The following is a 21,738-nucleotide window of genomic DNA, read 5'->3' on the forward strand; positions in this document are numbered from 1 at the left end:
CCCGTGAGGTAGGAGGTAGTAGCCAGATGGGTTATCACCCATCCTCTTCATGGAACGCCGGCCTTGGGAGGGCCTGAGAAAACTTATATCAGTGCTAATGGAACTTTCAGTGGTGGTGGACATTGTCTATAATCTGCACTGTTCAATATGGCACCCACCAGCCGCACGTGGCTGTTGAGCACTTAAAATGTGGCCAGTGCGACTGAAGACTGACTTTTCACTTTAACTAATTTAAATAGGAATTTAAATAGCCACATGTGTCTAGTGGCTACCACATTGAACTGCTCAGATCTTGGTGGTCCTGTCCCTTCATTTTATACCTGTAGAAACGAAGATAGAGTGAGAGGAAGTGCGCTGCGTAAGACCTCTGGGAGGTCTTCAGAATTAGGTTTCCCGTCTCTGGCTGCTGAATCCTTCCCACCTCACAGCAACTTACTGATGACACACAGGTGTCTGCCTGGCTGCGCAGCAGGGACAGGTTCCAGAGGAGCAGGTGATCCCTGGTTTGTCTGGGCGGGCTCTCAGCTGCTGCCGGAGAATACAGCATCAAGACCCCTGACCTTCAAATAGCAGGGGAAGGTCAGAGGCTGGGCCTCACGGCATGGAGCCCCTGTGCAGCCTGGGCCTCTTTTTGGGGACTGTAGCATTTGGGGACTATTTCTTCCCAGCTGGCTCCCTCAGATACACTGAGAACCCCAAATGAATGTGCAGACTTGCCGTCACCTCCCAATATGACGTCAGAGCCTTTGAAAGCCGTGCTAAACGACGAGTCAGTGGGGGCTTTTATTTTTTTCACTTAAGCACACAAATCATGCTCTCTGATTTTACAACGATTTGTGGAATACACAACAAGCAAGAGGTTTAGGCAACAGTCGAACCTGTTCTCATCAAGCAGCCTGAAAAATTGAGAGTTGCATGTCAAGTATTATTATTTTTAAATGAATAGGGATCAGGGTGAGGAAAAGACCAATTTAGGCTAAATTGGCAAAATGTGTATAATTTACAAAATTATGCAAAAATAAAAGACTTGAATTTCCCTTCCATCAAGGCGTATTCTGTGAGAAAAACCAAATCCCCTCACCGCTCTGCCTGCGCTGTCAGGGGCTGGGGTAATGTGGAGCCTTTTGCAGAGCTCTGAGCAGTGCAGCCCAGGACGTCCATGCAAATTCTCGGGGCTGCCCAGGGTGCTGCAGGGGAGATGGACTTCTGTTGGCAATGATGGTTCTCTCTTCCCCTCCGGGCTGTTGCCTGGCAACCCCCTCCTTACCCCACCTTCCCCAGGGGTTCTAAGAAGCAGAGCGCTCTCTTCAGAGCTAGGACCACTCTCAGGTGCTGGATCCTCTGCCTGAGGAAATTTGCTTTACTTTCCTGGAAATAAAAATTCATTCTCACTCTGTCCTACGTTGAGAGAAGACAGCTGCATTATGTGGAGACCCTCACTGAGGCTGGATCTGAGCACCCCCATCCGTTTCTACTCTCTCTATAGGGCTCTGTTCCTCGGAGGGTGAACTCCCCTCTCCAAGGAGAGAGGATGGGGTGTTTCTATGGCTTCCTGCCTACGCTGCTCTGGAGGTGGCTGCATCCCTCTGGGACACTGCTCCTTTGAAATGGGCCCCATACAAACACAAGGGTGCGAGGGACCCCTGCTCAGGCTCCCCTACGTCAGAAGGCCTCACGTGTCACAAACATGTGCACACATCAATGTATTAGGGAACTAACAACTGCCTCTGTCACTTGGGAAGGGTACTGGAACACGCCACCCCAAAATGTCCCTCTTTAGTATAGGGTTACTTTGAGATAAAGGCATCTGAGAATCAACAGATGCAGGAAAAGCTCTTTACCACCCCCTAACTGCCTAAAGATAGAATCTGAATTTCCCCTTTTGCAAAGGAAATTTATATTTATATGGGAAATTTTCCGTTAATAGAGATTTCTCCCTACCAGGAAGGACCTGCTCCTGGAGACAACCGTCCTCACCTGAGAGGCTGGTGCCTGCACCACTTCCGTGCTTCCCTTCCCCCTGCCTGTGAGTTGTGCCCTCACCAGAAGCCCAAACCCCTTTTCCTATGCTTAACCTAAGATGGTATATAAGTCTCAGTCATCTGGTTGCCTCCTTGAGCCATATTCTCCTTTGTGATCTCCTTTAAAACTGTTTTTCCCCCCTCTTGTTAATCTGTCTTTTATTAGCTTGACTCTGGGGCCCCAGCCCAGGAAGGTAGAGGGGAAGAGATCTTCCTCCCCTGGACTTGTAACCCACAGCATCTGTCCCATGACTAACGTCCTCCAGGGCCCAGGTCACTGCTCCATATCTCTTCCCGGTGTTCTCACAGTGAAAGGCAGCCCCATCCTCCACCACCTGGGTTTGCCGGCTGTGCCACCACCAAGGAGGAGATGGACGTTGCTTTGGAGAGCAGAGAGGACTTGAGTGGCAGGAGATCTCAGACAGAGGAAAAAAAGACTAATTTCTCATCAACTCCTTCCTCTCAAGCTCAGCAATGCGGAGATTCTTGCAGGGAGTGTTAGTCACCGATGGCGCCCCTGCCCATTTTCTTACTCCTCCTCCTGTTCTGGTTCATGGTTCTGGTGGGCCTCACACAGCAGGCACTGGCACATTTGTTACCAGCACAAGCTCGGGCCCTCCAGGACCAGTTCAATGATCCCATCTCTTATCAACAAGAATTGGCTTTCAGAAAGTCTGCAAAGTTACGTGCCATGGCCTGTGCAAAAGAAGAAATTGTGACCTGAAATGACCTCGGAACTAAAGATCCTCCTTCCCCTGGAACCCACGGACAGGAGCACGACAGGAGGTTGAAAGTCGGACTCATCAGAAGTGAGGGATCCTTCATTCAGGAAGATCTGGTGTGAAAATTCCTTCCCCACCCTGCCGTAAATGTTTAGAACCTTACCATAAATGCTTGAAGCCCAGCAATCAAAGCCTGTCCCACCAGCGTTTCCACGTATCAGCCTGTTCTCCCCAACCTCTTAAATTTTGCCCCAAATCTGAATCGCAGAGACAGATCTGAGGGCACACGCCCCCGTCTCCGTGCAGATCCATCTCGCAGAATAAAAGCTGATTTCTCCCCCAAAGGCTGAGGCCATAATTAATTGGCTTGTTGATGACCATTGGGCAGAGAACCCCAATTTTCTGCAGTAACACGAGAAGACGCTTTTGCCAAAGCTACACCATTCTTTGGCATCATTCTCAGGTCATAAATGGTATTTTCTGCATTTGTCTACAATGAAACATTTTGATTAAACACATATCTAATTTGACTTTGCAACTGCTTTAGACGCATATGCTGGATAAATGCTGTTAAAGCACTTAGGTTTAATTTAGACAAGATAAGAGACACGCTAGAGGGTTAAGCAATATCAACAGAAGATCCTCGAATAAGGATTAAGTGCTGGTCTTTTGTGAAAAATCAAATTAATTTTGAGTCTGCAATAACCACAGTTATTTGTTAGACACTGTTGCTTGCTGTTAATAATGTTAGCAAAATCAAACCAAACCAGTCAAGTAGATCAGAGTTTGGCTATTTTCACTTTTAAAAGGATTAAAAATGTTTTTGAATTTTTTAGAGAAAGCAAAATCTAAATTGAAAGAAACTACAGGTGAAACGTAACTAAAGTGACGTTCCATAAAGCATATCAGAAAATTGGAACAACAAAAAGAACTTTTGCATGACTATGAAAGAGAAGTTTCTATAAAATAATCTTGAAACTAGCTTCTGCAAACAAAACTGATGTCTCAAATAAAGAATTTAACAAACTGAACACTATACTATTATTTTCAGTTTTCTTCATAAAATTCCAGTATTGAAAAATTTGAAAGAGAAAAGAAAAGCTAATACTGTATATATCTAGATATTGCTTTAAGAGGCAGTGAAATTGCTTACTAAGTGAGAATGATTTATATGATAAACTTAAAATATTTTGAGTTTTTTCAGTAACAATAATTTATCATATGAAATCCCGTTACAATTTTTGAATATGATATGTAAAATTTATGCTTCACTTGTGAATTTAAGTATTGCTTAAAATTTTACTCCCCATTCCAGTTGCTACTGCCTCAGCAGGGCAGACTTCCCCCAAATTAAGTATAATAAAAGAGACAACTGGGGCTGGCCCCGTGGCCGAGTGGTTAAGTTCACGCGCTCCGCTGCAGGCGGCCCAGTGTTTCGTTGGTTCGAATCCTGGGCACAGACATGGCACTGCTCGTCAGACCACGTTGAGGCAGCATCCCACATGCCACAACTAGAAGAACCCACAACGAAGAATACACAACTATGTACCGGGGCGCTTTGGGGAGAAAAAGGAAAAAATAAAGTCTTAAAAAAAAAAAAAAAAAAGAGACAACTAAGAAATGTTGTCTAATTTGGCATCATTGTCAATAGAATACAAGTTATGTAAAAATCTTGATTATGAAACATAATTTGTAACTTTGCTAAAATGAAGGTATGGAAAATATTTTGTGGTTTAAGTATATAAAAATTTAAGGATTATGTAGGCATTTTACTATTTGTCGAAATATTGCCAGCCTATCAACAAAATACCCAAAGAGGGGTAGTAAGAATCAAATTCAGTTATCTGTGGTATTCTATTGACTGTCAGACATACACAACTGTAGCTTAACTGGTATTCTTCTATTTTCTCATCATGAAGATATATTTATCATGGTAGGGGGACAGAGCAAGTTTTATTTAACAACTTGTTAGCTTGTGTATCACTTTAGGACATTTAGACCTGTGGCATGTGGGCCTTCATCCCGTGCTTGCCCCAGGCCTCAGCGTTCTTTCTTCCACCGCCAGGCTCTCCTCTGGCCCTGATAATTCCATCCTCTCTCTGCTGCTTCAGGCCCAAGAAGGTACCATTGCCCCCTGTTGCTAGTTGCTGGGCCCCCGTGTCCTTGGTGGTCCCTTAACCCAGCCCCCACCTCCAGAATGGTCTCTTCCTTCAATGGTTTCAGATCAGTCTTTTTGAGTGCTCTGCCTGCCTCTTTCCAGAGCCCTGACTGATACTCCTGTTATATTAGAATGTTTAAGAACACATTCTCTTCTCCTGCATCCTTCAGTCCTTCCAATACAGTTCATTTTCCTCATGACACCAATTCCCTCCTGACATGACAAGATCCCCCTAGTTGCTGCTCTTTTCCTGTCTGTGGACTGTGAGCTCCTGAGCGCAGGGCCTTTGACTTGCTCTCTGCTGGAGCCAGGGCTGAAAACAGTGCTTATCACATTGCAGATGCTCAGTAAATGTTTGTTAAATAGAAAACAATGAACTCAGATGGAAGAAGAGAACATGTGAGTAAAGTCTACAAGAACATCAAGACTCAAAAATTCCCCAAGCACTGGCCAAGGGTACATTTTGTGTACTAGTCAGTGAAACGTGAGGGAAAATGGGAAATACTATTTCAAAAGGACCTAGACATCCTCCTGTCATACTATCAGTTGGGAAGTCTGCAATAAGATTCCTAAAATGCTGCCCGATGCCAGGTTCATGGGAGGCACTCCATCTGCGTGAGTCCTCTGTACATCTCTTACTTTGTTAAGACACAGGTGGGATTTCTAAAGCCTCCTTCTCACCTCAGTTACTTTCTCAGATCGACTGCTTTAAAATGGGGGGCAGGATGCACAAATTGGCTGAGTGGAGAATTAGAATCCTAAATTGAGAGAAAGCGAGTTTGTGGATCCGGGTTGCTCAATTTGTCAATGAACAGAAGAACTCTTATTAAAATAACAGTTGCCTAATGTTCGAATCACCCAGATCCTGAGGTTTTTTTTCTTTTTCCCCACCCCCATAAAGAGTTCCAAGGACTGTGACACACGATCACACAGCAATTCTTTGGAACCCACAGCCCAACAAACAGTGTTCATTAGTTGAAGGGAGTTCTGCCAAAAATGGATTAGGTTGTGTGAGGGTCGGGCTGCCCGGCTGAGGAATGCCCTGATCTCTGTCACTGAAAGGAGAGCGGGGTCGGCAACCCCAACCGGGGAAATTGCTACTTGCAACATCGGGTGACAGGCACACGCTTCACGGCTGTCAGGGCCGGCATGGGAAACAAATGAGTGTCATCTGAGGGTGTCAGGAGGTAATTAGTAGCCCGTCGGCCGTCTGTAAACAATATTTTTGATGTATGCCATGAAGAGACAAAGCTGTTCTGGTGATCAGTTTTGTACTCTCAGGAAGCCGAATTTAATTCCTTGTGTGATCTGCAGAGCCCTACATCATGCCAGCACCAACTGCGGGCGAAACAGGCCCCACCTGCAGAGGTGGCAGCTCTCCGAAGCGAAGGTCTTTATTTTGTCGCTCACTCATTCTTTTCAACAAATCATCCATCTCCACCTGTTCTTATTTAAGGGCCGTTTTATTTTTGTTTCTAAACTCAATCTAAAGGGCCCAAAATATCACTGAAAAGCATCAGTAGATAAACATGACTGCGTTTCATAAACTTTAATTGGGCACCTGCTATATACTATATTCCTGGCCCCAGTAGGGGCTGTGAAGACAAAGCTGAGTTAAGACTCAGGGTCCACCCTCCAGGAGCTTCTAGCGGGAGAGGAAGGTGGCCGTGGCAAACATGGAATGGTAAGATATGGTTCTGAGTAGGGTTTCACTTCCCATCTCTAGAGTTTTGCCCATAACTAAATCTAAATGTTTATTTATTTGTATTTTTAACACTAACTGAACAACTATGGCTTAGACTCTGCAAAAGAGACAATGGTTAATAAAAACAAAACAAAAATTGTTTACCTTTATTTGGTGCCAGGCACTAGACCCAGAAAATGATAAACATTTAATAAAAGTAATTACTATGATCTATTAATACTCACAAGACCCTATAAAGTAGATATTGTGACTGCCCCCATTTCACAAAAGAGGAAACTGAGGCTGGGAGAGATTAGGCAACCTGCCCAAAGTTGTTCTAATCCTGGTCTGCCTGATTCCTAGGCCTTTAAGTCAAACTCTCGTCTAAATAAGATGTGCTCTGTGCTCTCAAGGTGCTCTCGCTCCCTTGTCGTGGAAATGGAGAGGAAAGGCATGTATGAACACAACCTACACATAGGTGTGGCCTGAGTGTCACAGTCCCTGGCCCGTGGATACCAGGTGATGGTGTAGGAGGGACTTCTTCCAACCGGTTGTGTGTGCTCTGCTCACTACTGGGAGGAGGAGTCTGGCAGCCCTGAAGACACACCTGAGCCGCATGGGGAGCTGACAGCCTGCAATATGAACCTACGAAAGGTCTTCCGTCCATCAGTCAGGACTGTTTTGTATGCAGAATGTCTGCATTCCAGCCCCTTCTCCAAATTTTTTCCTACATCCTGTTTCCTGGGGTCTCCTCCTAGCCATGTCCATCAGCCACTGAGTTCCCCTCGGTGTCCAGCAGTGCAGTATGCAGACTGGCTTAAGGATATTGCAGGGAGGGACCTGGCGTGGGTTGGACAGGGAAGGGGAGAGTTGAGAAGAGAGTAAGGCCGACAGACAGAGGTGGAACCCTGATCTCCTGACTCCATGTGAAGTTTCCACTAATCCACAGCATGTGAGAATGTGTTAGGAAAGAAAATGCAAAATGTAGTTCTGCTTTTCTTTGAGGTCATTCTCTGCATCACAAAAATTTTAATGGTGCAAAATGTTATTGACTTCCCTCACAAAAATCTACCAAACCCAATGTTTTGCATGATCTATTTCTCTTGTGTATTTTGGGTTGGCACCAATATTTTTGTCACCATTTTAACTTTTTAGATATTCGAATCTAAGGCCCTCCTCATGCATAACCCGTCTTAGTTCGGGATCACCTAGCTGCAGAAAATAGAAACTCACTCAAATGAGCTTTATCCAAATGAGATGATTTTGCTGCCGATGGCAATATTAATGGTGTTAATGGTAATTGAAGGTGGCTACAAAGTGGTAACAGTGCTTGTAAGGGGAGTAGCTGATGATGTTCTTGGTGATGGGATGGTGATGGTGATTTTGATGGCGAAGGTGGTGGTTATGATGGTAATAATGATGGTTAACAGTGGTGGTGATATTTGTGATAAAGGTGACGGTGATGATGGTCCTGGTTGTGGTGTGATGGTGACGGTGATAGTTTTGGTGGTGATGGTGATGACACTGGTAATAGTGATGATGGTGGTGATGGTGAAAGTGATACTGGAGGTGAAAGTAGTAATGATGATGATGTTGGTGATGGTGAAAGTAGTACTGGAGGTGAGGGTAGTGATAATGATGATAGTGGTGATGATGCCGCTGCTGATGGTGAATATGATGGTGGGTTATGGTGGTGATGATGGTAATGATGATGGTGAAGATGATGCTGGTGATGCCGGTGAAGATGGTGGTGCCTATGATGGTAACAGAGGTGGTGATGGTATCTTTGGGACCGCATGACAGAAAGGAGGGTCAGGTTTTACAAAGGCCTAGACCGGGGCCATAAGGAGTCAATAAGTGAGGCTACTTTCTCTGTTTCTCTGGAGGCATGTGGTTCTTGTCTCTGCTTCTGTCTGCACCTCTGCTGCACTATCCTGTGTCAAATGGTGAAAAATAATCACCCTGGGGGGCTGGCCCCGTGGCCGAGTGGTTAAGTTCGCGCGCTACGCTGCAGGCGGCCCAGTGTTTCGTTAGTTCGAATCCTGGGCGCGGACATGGCACTGCTCATCAGACCACGCTGAGGCAGCGTCCCACATGCCACAACTAGAAGAACCCACAACGAAGAATACACAACTATGTACTGGGGGTCTTTGGGGAGAAAAAGGAAAAAAAATAAAATCTTTAAAAATAAATAAATAAATAAATAATCACCCTGGCCCTGGCTGCACGTCACCTTCCAGGGAAAGATCTTCACAGACGAACTCAGTCTGGGTATCCTCAAGTTTTCTAGAACAAACAAATGGGGTTGATTCAGACCAGCCAACGACTTCATGTTTCTGTAAACAGCTGTGACCATACATCTGGTCATGTAATATAAACAGAGCACCCAGGACAGTGGGGAACAGATTGTCCCAGAAGACTGTGGGCCAGAGAAGGCAATGACAGGCATCTCTAGGCTGAAGTTCCCAGAACAGAAAGAGTAAGAGGAAGATCTGGTAAGAGGAGTCACAGGGGACAGATTTGCTGAAATCCAGGGGAGAAGGGTTTAATGGTGACTGCCTCTCATCTTCAAATAATTCTCCCCAACCCTTGAGAAGTTCTGCCGGGGGAGAAATTATGTTTTCAGCAATATGAGTTCAACCTCTCCAGTTAACTATCTGAAAACTTCCAGTTACCGGCCCTTTCTTCCTCACTTCATCTTAGCAATTAAATAACCTGCTGGTGGTGTACATTTTCCAAAACTGAGGGAGTTTCACTTGTACATGTATTTATGGTCAAGTAGTTTCCACAATTACATGGCAGTCCCTACTCAAATTGTTGATCTGTTAATGGTCCACAGTGGCAATTTCCCTGTTTCTTCTTTGCCCTCTTTCTCTGTCTGTCAAAATAGGGCTATAAAACAGACACAAAATTGCTATGTGTGATTCAGAAAACAAAGGGAATTTTAGTGCAGACCAAAGACCCAGAAGGCATGTGAGGCCTGTGGGGGATCCACAGGATTAATTTTCTTTCTAAAGGATACTGTGGGCACCTTTCTGGTGCCATTGCCTGTGTACCAGAAGGTGGTAAAGACCTGAGTTTAAGATTCCAAGTGCCCTGACTGATGAGTACTGGGAGATTCTGCCTTTGCACTGATCAAGGATGGGAGCTGTGTGTCTAAGAACCTGGGGTCTCTGTGATGCACGTGGGCTCGCTGTTAACCAGCCACTTGATCAAGTGGGAACACATGGGAAGGGGTGTTTTAGAGGGCTGTATTTCTCAGAGCAAAGCAACCCCACTCCCCATGCCCCTACCCGAGGAGATTCAGTGACAAGGAACTTGAAGAAGTTTGTACAATTTTCAGCATGTAAAAGCTGCCTTTCCTGACTGAATGCCAAAGCTTCAAAATGCAGTAAGAGAATAATTGTCTCCAAAATCTTATTTGAAAACAGGTTTAAAAATGGTCAGTAGTGAATGGTTAAGATGAGCTTACAGAAGCTTTGCTTCCTGGGGGTGACTGAAGGCCGGTTTCACCCTTGGGAGGCATGCAAGGGGGGCATGAACGAAAACGCAGAGGAAAGGAAGCCAAACAGTCAATCCAACAGGCTTTACCAGCCTGGCATTTCATAGACTGGAAGAGATCTGGGTTGGCATCAAGGACCTTCCTTCCTCCTTTCCTTTCTTCTTCTCTCTCTCCCTCTCTCCCTTTTCCTTTCCTTCCTTCTTTCTTTCTCCTTTCTTTTCCTCCCTCTCTCCCTCTAGTCAATGGTTCCTAGAACCTTTCCTCCCTTCCTTTCTTCCTTCCTTCCAGTCCCAAGACCTTCCAGCAGAGGTCACACTTTCCTTTGAGATGACACAAGGTATTTTTTCATTTGCGAGAACAGAACTGATTGTGCTGAGCTATAAATTTCCACAGTATTTGGAGAGATTCCACAGTGACACGAGGCCATTGGAAAGGTGTAGAGACAGTCTCAGAGACATAAAGCCGTAAGTCAGCTATGCTGACTATGCATCATTACATAGATAATGACACCCATACTGCCGACGTCCAGATGCCCAGCGCTAGCCTTTCGTGCTGCCGTGTGTATTTATCCCCGCGCTGATGTGTTGGCTGAACTAGCGATGGGGACTAGTGATGAGGACGTTAGCCCTTCCTTTAGAGGTCTAAGTATCATTGCAGCTTCCTTATCAAAGCCCTACTTGTCAACAGACTAGAGGGTTTTCATGAACTCCGCAGGGCTATTGCTGCGTGGTCTCGGCTGGATTCTGCAGAAGGCTCTGAACTTACCAACAGCTGTTCAGGTCCTTCCAGTTTGCTGGGTTGAGAATCCGTCATTCATGAGGTTAAAGAGGGCTTCATAGAGGATGGGTGGGAACTGAGCAGGGCTTCAGGAGATGTGTAGAAATTGGCCTGGCAGCGGGAAAGAGGAAAGACACTATAACTCAGGAGGAGTCTGAGCAATTTGCTGGGGAAGTCACATGGCACATTTTTCTGGGTGACAGTCTATTTGGCTTCTAGCACTAAATACAGCATAAGAGAGCTAAGATTTACTGAGCACTTCCTAAATCCACGTCTCTGAGTTAAGTGCTTTCCGTGCATTATCTCATTTTGACTCTAAAGCTGGGAAAATCAAGGTTAAGTAGTCTGCTCAAGATTTTCCAGCTTCTAAGGCGTAGAAGCCTGCAGCCAGAACCAGTACCCTAACTGGAGAGACCAAGCCGTTAACCCTCACTCTAAACTGCCTCTTGTGACACAACTCAACTCACAACACAGTCACTCAGCTTCACTTTGGCTGGGGAACGGGTGTTTAATATGTTTACAACAATCTTAGCACATGGTCAACTCCCCATTACTATCTAGCTCCTTTCAACTCCTTTACACTCAATTCCTCATGCCCCCTCCACTCCTCCCTCCCCACACACAGCTACCAATTTCACGATTTGAAATGAGCTGGAGATAAGCTTCCTGGAATTTGGTCCTTGGGTACTTGCCTTACAAAGATTTGATGTCATGTGTCTACAAACTGAAGATCTCAGGGCCCCCAAAGAGAGACATTGCTACGCCCTGGTGCTTCTTCCTCTCTGCTTCCTCACTTTGTGTAAGCTGGAGTAGCTCCCAACAGGATTTATGAACCCAAAGCACTGAGGATACATGGGTGGCAAAGCAGAAATGTTCTGTAGCTGCTGGTTTGGGGGGCGAGTGGGGTTTGATGGCGTGACACAGAAAGTGCCATGAACTGCATACAAATTCACTGTCTGGCTTAGGGAAAGGAGTACAGACGGGTTAAATTGTTGAAGTGAGTGTGTGAGTAGAAGTGTTTAGAAAATTAGGCTCTTGGCCAATCAAGATCAGAGGGAGATATTACCTTCATGCCAGGACACCAACTTTTCACAAAGCTCCAGCCTATGGTGGACACTCAATGTTTGCTGAATGAATGAATAAATGAACAAAAGTTATGCTTTAATCCCACCTCTGAGGACCATATGGTTAAAACAGATCCTACATCATAGATCCTATATATTCAGATTCTGTAGTTAATATAGAAATCAAGAGCAAAGTCTGAAACGCTGATGAGAAGGAAAGGCTGGAATGTCAAATAGCCTAAACCTAGACTCCCAACATCCCCTTGTGTGGAGAGTGTCCTGTGAACCAAGCATCAGATTCCAAGTGCTCAGTGGGGTCATTCGTTTGAATCCCTGTGAAGCTGACAGAGCCATTCTTCTGGAGCAATCGAGGACCCCTGCTCACTGGGAGTGGCTTGTGGAAGCTGCCTCTCCCATGTTGTTTATTTACTTGGGCTGCCAGGTCACTTTTCAGAGGAGAGCTGTTTGCTCTGGAGTCCCTGACCAAATTTGTGAATTCTCACTAACACCTCCCAGCAGCCCCAAACCTAGCTATTCTTTTCAAATCTTGTGGACTGCATTCTGACACGACAGCTTGTCATCTCTTCTAAGGGAATCCCATTTTACTGTGATCAACACATCCAACCTTTTTTTGTTATAATAATTTGTTGATTTTCTGTCCTCCCGTTCGCAGTTTCTATGGAGTGAAGTCTAAGGAATGCTGAGACAGACGTGGTTATTTTCCCCAGAAACCCGACTCCTGTTAAATCATGCTTGCACGTCGGGCTCAGATCCCGTGGTCCTGGGGCCTTGCTAAGACATCTGAGAGCTGAGGCCTGGGGCAGAGGAGGTGAGACAAGAGAAGCCTGGGGTTAAAACTTAGATTTTATGTCACACTGCTAGCAGGAGGTCGCTTTCAGAGATTTTTGGTCCCCACAGCGGGGTGCATATCATGTAAAAAATGTTAAAGGAATTATGCTGTGGGCTTACAAAGTCATTACATGGATCTCGGGAGAACCAAGAACTTGACTTTTATCTATTTTCTAATCCTTCTCTCATCTGTGCAAACTGGAGATTAAAGTGGAGGCAGGTGGAACTAGCCTTAGGAGGAATGGAAAGCACTGGAAATAGAGATCAGATGTGCTCTTAAGGGTTTGAATCAGCTCTATCAATCCACTTTTCCAGAAATTGACCGAAGCAGAAAAGGACTCATTTTTCAATTATTTGCAATAATCCAATCACCCACTCACTTATTCTGCACCTTTTTTTCTCCTTTGTACGGACTATTACAGACTTTTCCAGACTATTTAGGACACAGTCATACTGCACCATTTGCTCCATAATTTAACCCCCGAAGCTTTTTCTCAGTAACGGATACCATTGAGGTAAAAAATAGTTTTTCCTCATCATTTGCTCCTGAGATACTGCAGGTTTTTCAAAGCAGAGGAGCATTCGGTCATTCAACAAATATTTGTTAATAACCTACTATGTGCTGGGAACTAGGTTAGGTGAAGACAACCAGTCCTTGCCGCCATCAGTCCTATAATTACATGAGAAAACACACGGGGTATGGGGTGGCGGCAAATGCTATGGAGAAAACTAAGCAGAGAAGGGGGTCAGGAGAGCTGGGAGCGTGCCTGAGAAGGTGACATGTGAGTTTCAATGACAGATGTCCCCATCAGGGTGTCAAGGCTCCTCTTGGTGGAGCCGGGGACACTGGAATTTCAGATTGCAGCAGATGCAGGTCTGGGTCTGTAAAATGAATAAAAGCCTGGGACTAGAAGAGACCTCGCAAACCCTACGTCCAGCCCCATTCATTCTACTTATGGAGAGACTGCTCCCTGGAATGTTAACTGACTGGCTGCCGTGGGACCTGGACTCTGTGCCTCACACGTGGATGCTTGTGTCTAATTACCTTTCCCTGAGGATTCACAGAGTCAACCTGTTCCCCCTCCATAATTATGTGGGTTGCTTATGGAGCAACTTTTAGTCACTGTCATGATCCAAACTGCAAGCAGACTCACCTGTAAACTATATCTATTGTCCTGGATGCAGAAGTGGCTGGAATTCCGCGTTGGAGCATCAGGTCACCTTCCCTGTGGGACTGAATTCCAGGGGTTCTTAGGCAACCTGATTTAGCTTTCAGAGAAGCTAGAATGACTCTCCTTCATGCACTTGCCATATAACCTCCTACTGGTGTTGATTTTCAAGCGGGAGGTGAATTACAAACAGAAGATCCTGCAGACTTTCGCTATCTCTACATACCAGCGCAAGCGTCAGTGGCCAGCACGTGTTCTGATGCTGAAAGGGCTGGCTCTTCTCCTGGTAGTTTTAAAATGTACATCAAGTATCAATATCTTCTTTGCATCTGCTTTGAAAAGAGCAGATGCTGAATTTGACATGTGCAAGTAATTGAGATTCTTCTGCTAGAAACATTAAGTTCTACAGAGTGCCGAATCATCAACATTATATTGCGCAATCCCACGGAGGCTGGGGGCTGTCATGATATCTTTGAGCAACGTAAGGGTGATGCGCTTCTGTCCAACGGTCCAGAGAACTCCGGGGTCAAGTGAAGGCACACCTTCCTTGTACGGTGAGCTCATAAGATGATGGTATTAACTGGAATATTAAACTTAACACCTCGTATTGGTCCAATTGTCCATTTATCCAACACACATCTTATATATCACCACAGATGGTACAAAGAGAAACAAGACAAAATATGGTCCTTCTCTTCTGTGGGGTTTGCAGTCCAGAGGGGGAATCAGACCTGTGAATAAATAGCTGTAGTTCAGTTTGGTAAGTGTTCTAACTGTGATATGACAGAAACTCCTGTAGGGTTACAAAGGAGAGAGACGCAAGCCCTGTTGGGCTTGGGGTCAGGGAAGGCATCGGGTCTTGAGGGATAGGTGGGAACTCATCCATGGAGAAAGGGAGAAAAGGCATTCCAGGCAACAAGAACATGAAGCATGAAGGCATGGAGCTCTGCAAGAGCAGGTGTAGGGCTAGGGACCTCAAATCCTTCCACATGGCTAGAGTGTGAAGCATGAATGGGAAAATGCGGTGGACGATGAGGTCACAAGCTGACGGAGCCTACGAGGAAGAGGCTGCATGCCCTGCTGTTCTTTAGGGAGATGGAGTCATTACCTGCACACCTCCCCATCCTTAAAGGTGAAGACTGTCTCAGCCTGCATCAGGTCAAGAATCTAGAACTCTGCATGGGGCGTATGCAGACAGTCAGACGTGCCCACTCCCTCTTAGGGTCATGGTCTCTCATCTCCCCACAACAGAGAAGCAGATTCACAGCTTTTATGGAATTGGGCGAGTTTTAGCTCTCTTCCAAAAACTGTCTGCACACAAGCTCTTCCACGCGTCATTGTAACAATGGGATGGGTTCCCTCTGAGAGGCGGATCTAGTTTTGCAGCTGGAGAAGGCTGCTCAGCTCTGCACCCAGGTCCCGACATCACCGCCAGATGCGTCATTGGCAGACGGAGCTAATCGGGAGCTGACAGCCGTCTCAGCTTTGCTGACCCTGAGACAGTACTGGGTCGCCGCAGTAATTTCTCATGAGCAGGAAAGGGCAGCTTGGGGTGGTTTTCATCTTTCTTTGTAAAACAATAGAGCTGTTTGAATTTGCGTTGGGGCAGGAGCAGAGGGTGGCAAAGCTGCAGTAATGTGACAGACAGATCTGGATGTGGAAACCTTCACACGCTCCTGGCTGCTGTCTGGGCTGGGGACAGTTAGCAATGGAAATGCACTTTCTCTTCCCCTCTGCTTCTGCCTTCTTCCTTTAAGATTGCACCTTTTGCGTGATGAGGCAGTCAACTGACCACAGTGGAGGAGCGCCCAGGCTCTAATCCCTTCTTAAGGAAACCACAGGCACATTTAGAATCCCTTAGGGCAAACCAAACTGCAAGGAACAAGCCTTATTTTTTAAAATGCTCGTTCACACTATTCCTACAGCGTAGGTTTCATGGCTGTGATTAAAAAACAAGGATCTTGTTAAAACTTAGGTTCCATTGGAAAGCACACACAGGATGAGCAACCCCACAAACACTGGCTCAAAAAGAGAGGGCCATTTCGTAGGAAGCGTGTGTGAATAGGGGAGGTGGCATTGTAGAACTGCGGATGGAGGGGACCAAATGGGATTAGCGGCAGAGGTGTGCCAATCAGTCAATCAACTCCAGAAGATTTACGCAGAGCAGAAGCGGGCATCATCGCTTAGGATTAAAATAAAAAGAATAGAGAGTATCCCTACCCAGTAGGAGACTAAGCTTTTCTAGAGCAACATTTTCAACAAGCTCAGACAATAACTACTGTTCAAGGAATGGAGTGCAGAGTGGAGTGACACAGTGGGCAGTGTCCAGAAGGGGATCTGACCGTGGGCTGGTCCCCCTCAGACAGGAAGGCTCTGGAGAACCATCATTGTGCAATTGCCGGGAAACAAAGCGAGACTGGAGGTGAAGGGGCCCAGGGGCAGAGGAGCGAGGTTCCGAGGCCCCACATAGGAGTTTGCACAGGGAAAGGCAAGTCTGGCCAATGGGGGCCAATGCCGAGCAGAAGTCATCACAGAGAGAGACGGCGGGAAGTCTGGCTGGGAGCCTCTGGTTGGAGCCTCTGCAGGGCCCACACAGGGCACGGCCTCTGACCAGGCTGTTCATTTTTGCATGTTCTTCCCATCTGCTAGAACCTAGAAAAAATGGATTCCCAGCTCCCTCCTCTCTCGGAAAAGCCGTAGGGCAGCAACAATTATGATCCCATCACATTAACCATGGTCCCCCCGCCCCCTCCTGTCCCGGTCCACTCCTGGGTTTGGCCCCCCAGATTTCAGCAAGGAATGCCACAGGAGTTTCTAGAGTGAAAAACCACCTTTTTGACTAACCCGGTGGTCTGAGTGCAACCTCTGGAAGCTGAGGTCCTGCCTGTGCCCACCCGAGGTGACCTTGGGAAGCACCTCTTTGTTCTTGTCCACTGTATTGACAGTCAACAGTGAGGGGAGTTGTCTCAGCTGTTCAGAATGTCGGCAAAGGCAGGTGTCTTGGTGTTATTCTGGCCAGTGTAAAAATAATATTTACTGTAAATTATTTGAGTTACTTCATATCTTCTAAATACATTCGAAAAGGAAATTGGGTTCTCTGTTCGATTATAAGAATTGTGTCCCAGATTAGCAACAGTGTGGGTCAAACTCATCTTTATCCCAGGAGCTCTTGGCATAGAGATGGAAAGAGGAAGTCTACAGAAACTCCAGCTCTAAAGTCATTAAGGGAAGTCTCAGCTGTTGCATAGCCTACCACTTCAGTTTCCAGAGAAACACTGATGAAGAAATGAAACCGTATTGATGTGCCTCTTTGACATATCGAAGTTCTGCACGCTGAGGAAGCGGGCTGGATTTAAGAATGCTGTTTTGTTTTTTCACTGGCAATGAGACAACATACTGTGTTTACTGGGCTGCAGGCTGCGCCAGAAGCTCAGCCACTGTTACCGTGGCAACCGGATGCTCTTGCACCTCTCTGCAACGCCACCTTGGCTTTGCTGGAACTATTTCCCAAAGTGTCTGAAGGGTTATTTCCCAGTGGACATTTTGACCTGACGTTGCACTCACAGAATACCAGCCAAAGAACTCATGCAGAATATGCATAGCTTCAGGAATGCCCAGACTTGAGAATTTTGCCAAAAAAAAGAGAAAGAAATAGCAATGGACAGTCAAAAGCCCAGGTGAAGACTGGCTTAGCAACCAGACAGGGTAGGAGGTTAGGACATTCTTCAATGAAGAGGCATGAATTTCCTCCAAGAAAACAAGGAGCCATTTGTCATACATCCCAGATGAAGTCAACCTTAAGAAAAGCCATGCCCCAACACAAGGTCCAGAAGCCTCTGCCGGAGGATGCAGAAACCCCAGAGGAAAAGCAGGAGCAACTAGAAGGAGAAAGAGAGCGGTTTTAGGGAAATAGGTGTGTACATGTCATCTTGAGAGGTCATTCAAGTCTTCATAAGAGGTTGTGGTCTTTAGCACACAGGGCCTAGGCTCAATATAGATTCTGCTAAGTATTAATTCTGTGACTTTGAAAAGGTCACTTGACCTCTCTGAGCATCAGTTTCCTTACTGGAAAATTGTAGTTTATAATTTTAACTCTGGCAGGCTTTTGGGAGGCTTAAATACTGCAGTGCGTGTGAACACTGTATCATTGTGTCTGACACTGGGTAAGGGCCCAGGGGTCTCCTTGGACACTGAGATGCAGGTTTCAGTTTCTACCTACAGGGAGCTGAAAGCCTAATTGGGAGCGGGTGCAAACAGGTGTTCATCTAACGGTAATGCAGTGTGACCAGTCTGTGAGCAGAGGAACAGACAAGGTGGGTAACCTACCGGAAGAGTTGAGTGAGGTTCCAAAGGAAGGGACCCCAAAGCCATGCCTTACAAGAAGCACCAGAGTTTACCTGATGGAGACAGAGCTGGAATGGCATTCCTGGCCAGAATGGCACGGGTGCAGAGGGTGGGACTTCTTAGTGCGTGAAGCTTCAAGTGACCAGATGAGGCTGCTGCGTTGGGCAGTCACCCAACTCCCTTCAGCACCAATGCTCATCGACAGTTGCCTGATCGCTGGGTGTGTTTGGGGGGACATAGGGGCTGCTCAGGGACCACAGATTGCCTTAAAATTATGACTCCAGCTTGTGAAAAAAATGAACATATACTAACCACTTGCTTATTTTTAAAAATAATAGTTTGATTGCAATATAATTCACCCACCATACAATTCAGCCATTTAAAGTATGCAGTTCAGTGGTGTGTGGTATATTCACGGAGTTGTGCAACCATCACCACAGTCAGTTTTAAAACATTTTCATCCCCTCAGAAGGAACCTTTTGTACCTATTAGCAATCACTCTCCATTTCCCCCAAACCCCCAGCCCTAGGCAACCACTAATCTACTTTCCTTCTCTATGGATTTACCCATTCTAGATATTTCATATAAATGGAATCATACAGTATGTGGTCTTTTTTTTTAACTTTTTATTAAGATTATGATAGTTTACAACCTTGTGAAATTTCAGATGTACATTATTGTCAGTCATGTTGTAGCTGCACCACTTCACCCTTTGTGCCTTCCCCCCATCCCCCCTTTCCCCTGGTAACCACCAATCAGTTCTCTTTGTCTATATGTTTAACTTCCACCTATGAGTGGAGTCATACAGAGTTCGTCTTTCTCTATCTGGCTTATTTCACTTAACATAATACCCTAAGGTCCATCCATGTAGTTGTGAATGGGACGATTTTATCCTTTTTTATGACTGAGTAGTATTCCGTTTTACATATATATATCATATCTTCTTTATCCAATCATCAGTTGCTGGGCACTTAGGTTGCTTCCACGTCTTGGCTATTGTAAATAATTCTGCAATGAACATAGGGGTGCATGGGACTTTTGGAATTGCTGATTTCAAGTTTTTTGGATGGATACCCAGTAGCGGGATGGCTGGGTCATATGGTATTCCTATTTTAACTTTTTGAGAAATCTCCATACTGTTTTCCATAGTGACTATGCCAGTTTGCATTCCCACCAACAGTGTATGAGGGTTCCTTTTTCTCCACAACCTCTCCAACACTTGTCACTTTTTGTTTTGGTTATTTTTGCCATTCTAACAGGTGTAAGGTGATATCTTAGTGTAGTTTTGATTTGCATTTCCCTGATGATTAGTGATCTAATCATTGTGAGCATCTTTTCATGTGTATATTGGCCATCCGTATATCTTCTTTGGAGAAATGTCTGTTCCTGTCTCCTGCCCATTTTTTGATCGGGTTGTTTGATTTTTTGTTGTTGAGCTGTGTGACTTTTTTATATATTATGGAGATTAACCCTTTGTCGGATATACAACTTGTAAATATTTTTTCCCAACTAGTGGGTTGTTTTTTTGTTTCAATCCTGTTTTCCCTTGCCTTGAAGAAGCTCTTTAGTCTGATGAAGTCCCATTTGTTTATTCTTTCTATAGTTTCCCTTGCCTGAGGAGTTGTGATGTCTGAAAAGATCCTTTTGATACTGATATCAAAGAGTGCACTGCCTATATTCTCTTCTAGAAGACTCATTGTTTCAGGTCTAATCTTTAGGTCTTTGATCCATTTTGAGTTTATTTTTGTGAATGGTGAAAAAGAATGTTCAATTTTCACTCTCTTCCATGTGGCTGTCCAGTTTTCCCAGCACCCTTTGTTGAAGAGACTTTCTTTTCTCCATTGCAGGCCCTCAGCTCCTTTGTCGAAGATGAGCTGTCCATAGATGAATATGCGGTCTTTTGTGACTAGCTTCTTTAACTTAGCACAAGGTTTTCAAGGTCCAACTCTATTGTAGCATGTATCAGTAATTTATTCCTTTTTATGGTCGAATAATATTCTATTGTATGCGTATACCACATTTATTTATCCCTTAATCAGCTGATGGACTTTTGAGTTGTTTCCACCTTTTGGCCATTAGGAACAATGCTGCTGTAAGCATTCCTGGACAAGTCTTTGTGTGCACACATGTTTTCACTTCTCTTGAACAGGTATCTAGGATGGAATTGCTGGTCATATGGTAACCTTGTGTTTAACCATTTTAGGAACTGTCAGACTGTTCTCCAAAGTGAATTTTACATTTTACATTTTACACTCCTACTACCAGTGCACAAGGGTTCTGTTTTCTTTCCATCCTTGCTGATATTTGTTATTATCCGTCTTTTTAATTTTAACCATCCTAGTGGGTGTGAAGTGGTATCTCTGTGATTTTTTTTTTAAAGATTGGCACCTGAGCTAAGATCTATTGTCAGTCTTTTTTTCCCCTTCTTTTTCTCCCCAAAGCCCCCTAGTACATAGTTGTATATTCTAGTTGTGAGTGCTTCTGGTTGTGCTATGTGGGACGCCACCTCAACATGGCCTGACGAGCAGTGCCATATCCGCGCCCAGGATCCGAACAGGTGAAACCCTGGGCCGCTGAAGCGGAGCTCGAGAACTTAACCACTCGGCCGCGGGGCCGGCCCCCCTCTGTGACTTTGATATACATTTCCCCACTAGCTAATGATTTTGAGCATCTTTTCATGTGTTTATTGGCCCTTTGTGTATCTTCTTTGGAGAAACGTCTATTCCGATCCTTTGCCTATTTTTCCCTGGGGTATCTTTTTATTACTGAGTCACAGTGCTCTTTATATAATCCAGATACAAGTCCCTGATCAGCTATATGGTTTGCAAAATTTTTCTCCCTTTCTGTGCGCTGTGTTTTCACCTTTTAATGATGTCCTTTGAAGCACGAAAGTCTTAAGTTTTGGTGATGTCCAGCATGCCCATATGTCCTTTTGTTGCTTGCTTATGTTTCTGAAACCTAATTGTGAATGGCTTCGAAATTTTCGATGGTTCCGCCTGCTGCATGCTCCTTCTGGAGTGCATAGATATGAGCTGACCATAGTGTCTGGGAGAGAAAAAAGTGCTCAATGTTAGCTATTATAATGGACACAATAGCAATATAATAATGGAAATAATAACTATAATAATTAATAAATGACAATAATTGTTATTATGCAATATTAGTCAAATTACTTAACTTTTGGAGTTGTCGGTTTCCTATCTAGAAATGGATAAGGAAAGAGAAAGGAGCTTTCAGTTTGATTGTGTATTATATGCTAGGCAATGTGCTAGATACTTAAATAGGTAAATGAGAATCTTGAGGTTCAGAGAGGTTAATTAACCAGCCCAAGATCACACGGTAAATTGTGGAACTGGAATGAATTTGAGCCTAGAAGAGATTGGCTCCAATATCTGTGCTTTTTCTGCCATCAGTATTATACATCATCATAATGCACAAAAATGTCTTG

This window comes from Equus caballus, chromosome 1 (genome assembly GCF_041296265.1).
Source record: "Equus caballus isolate H_3958 breed thoroughbred chromosome 1, TB-T2T, whole genome shotgun sequence".
Taxonomy (NCBI): domain Eukaryota; kingdom Metazoa; phylum Chordata; class Mammalia; order Perissodactyla; family Equidae; genus Equus; species Equus caballus.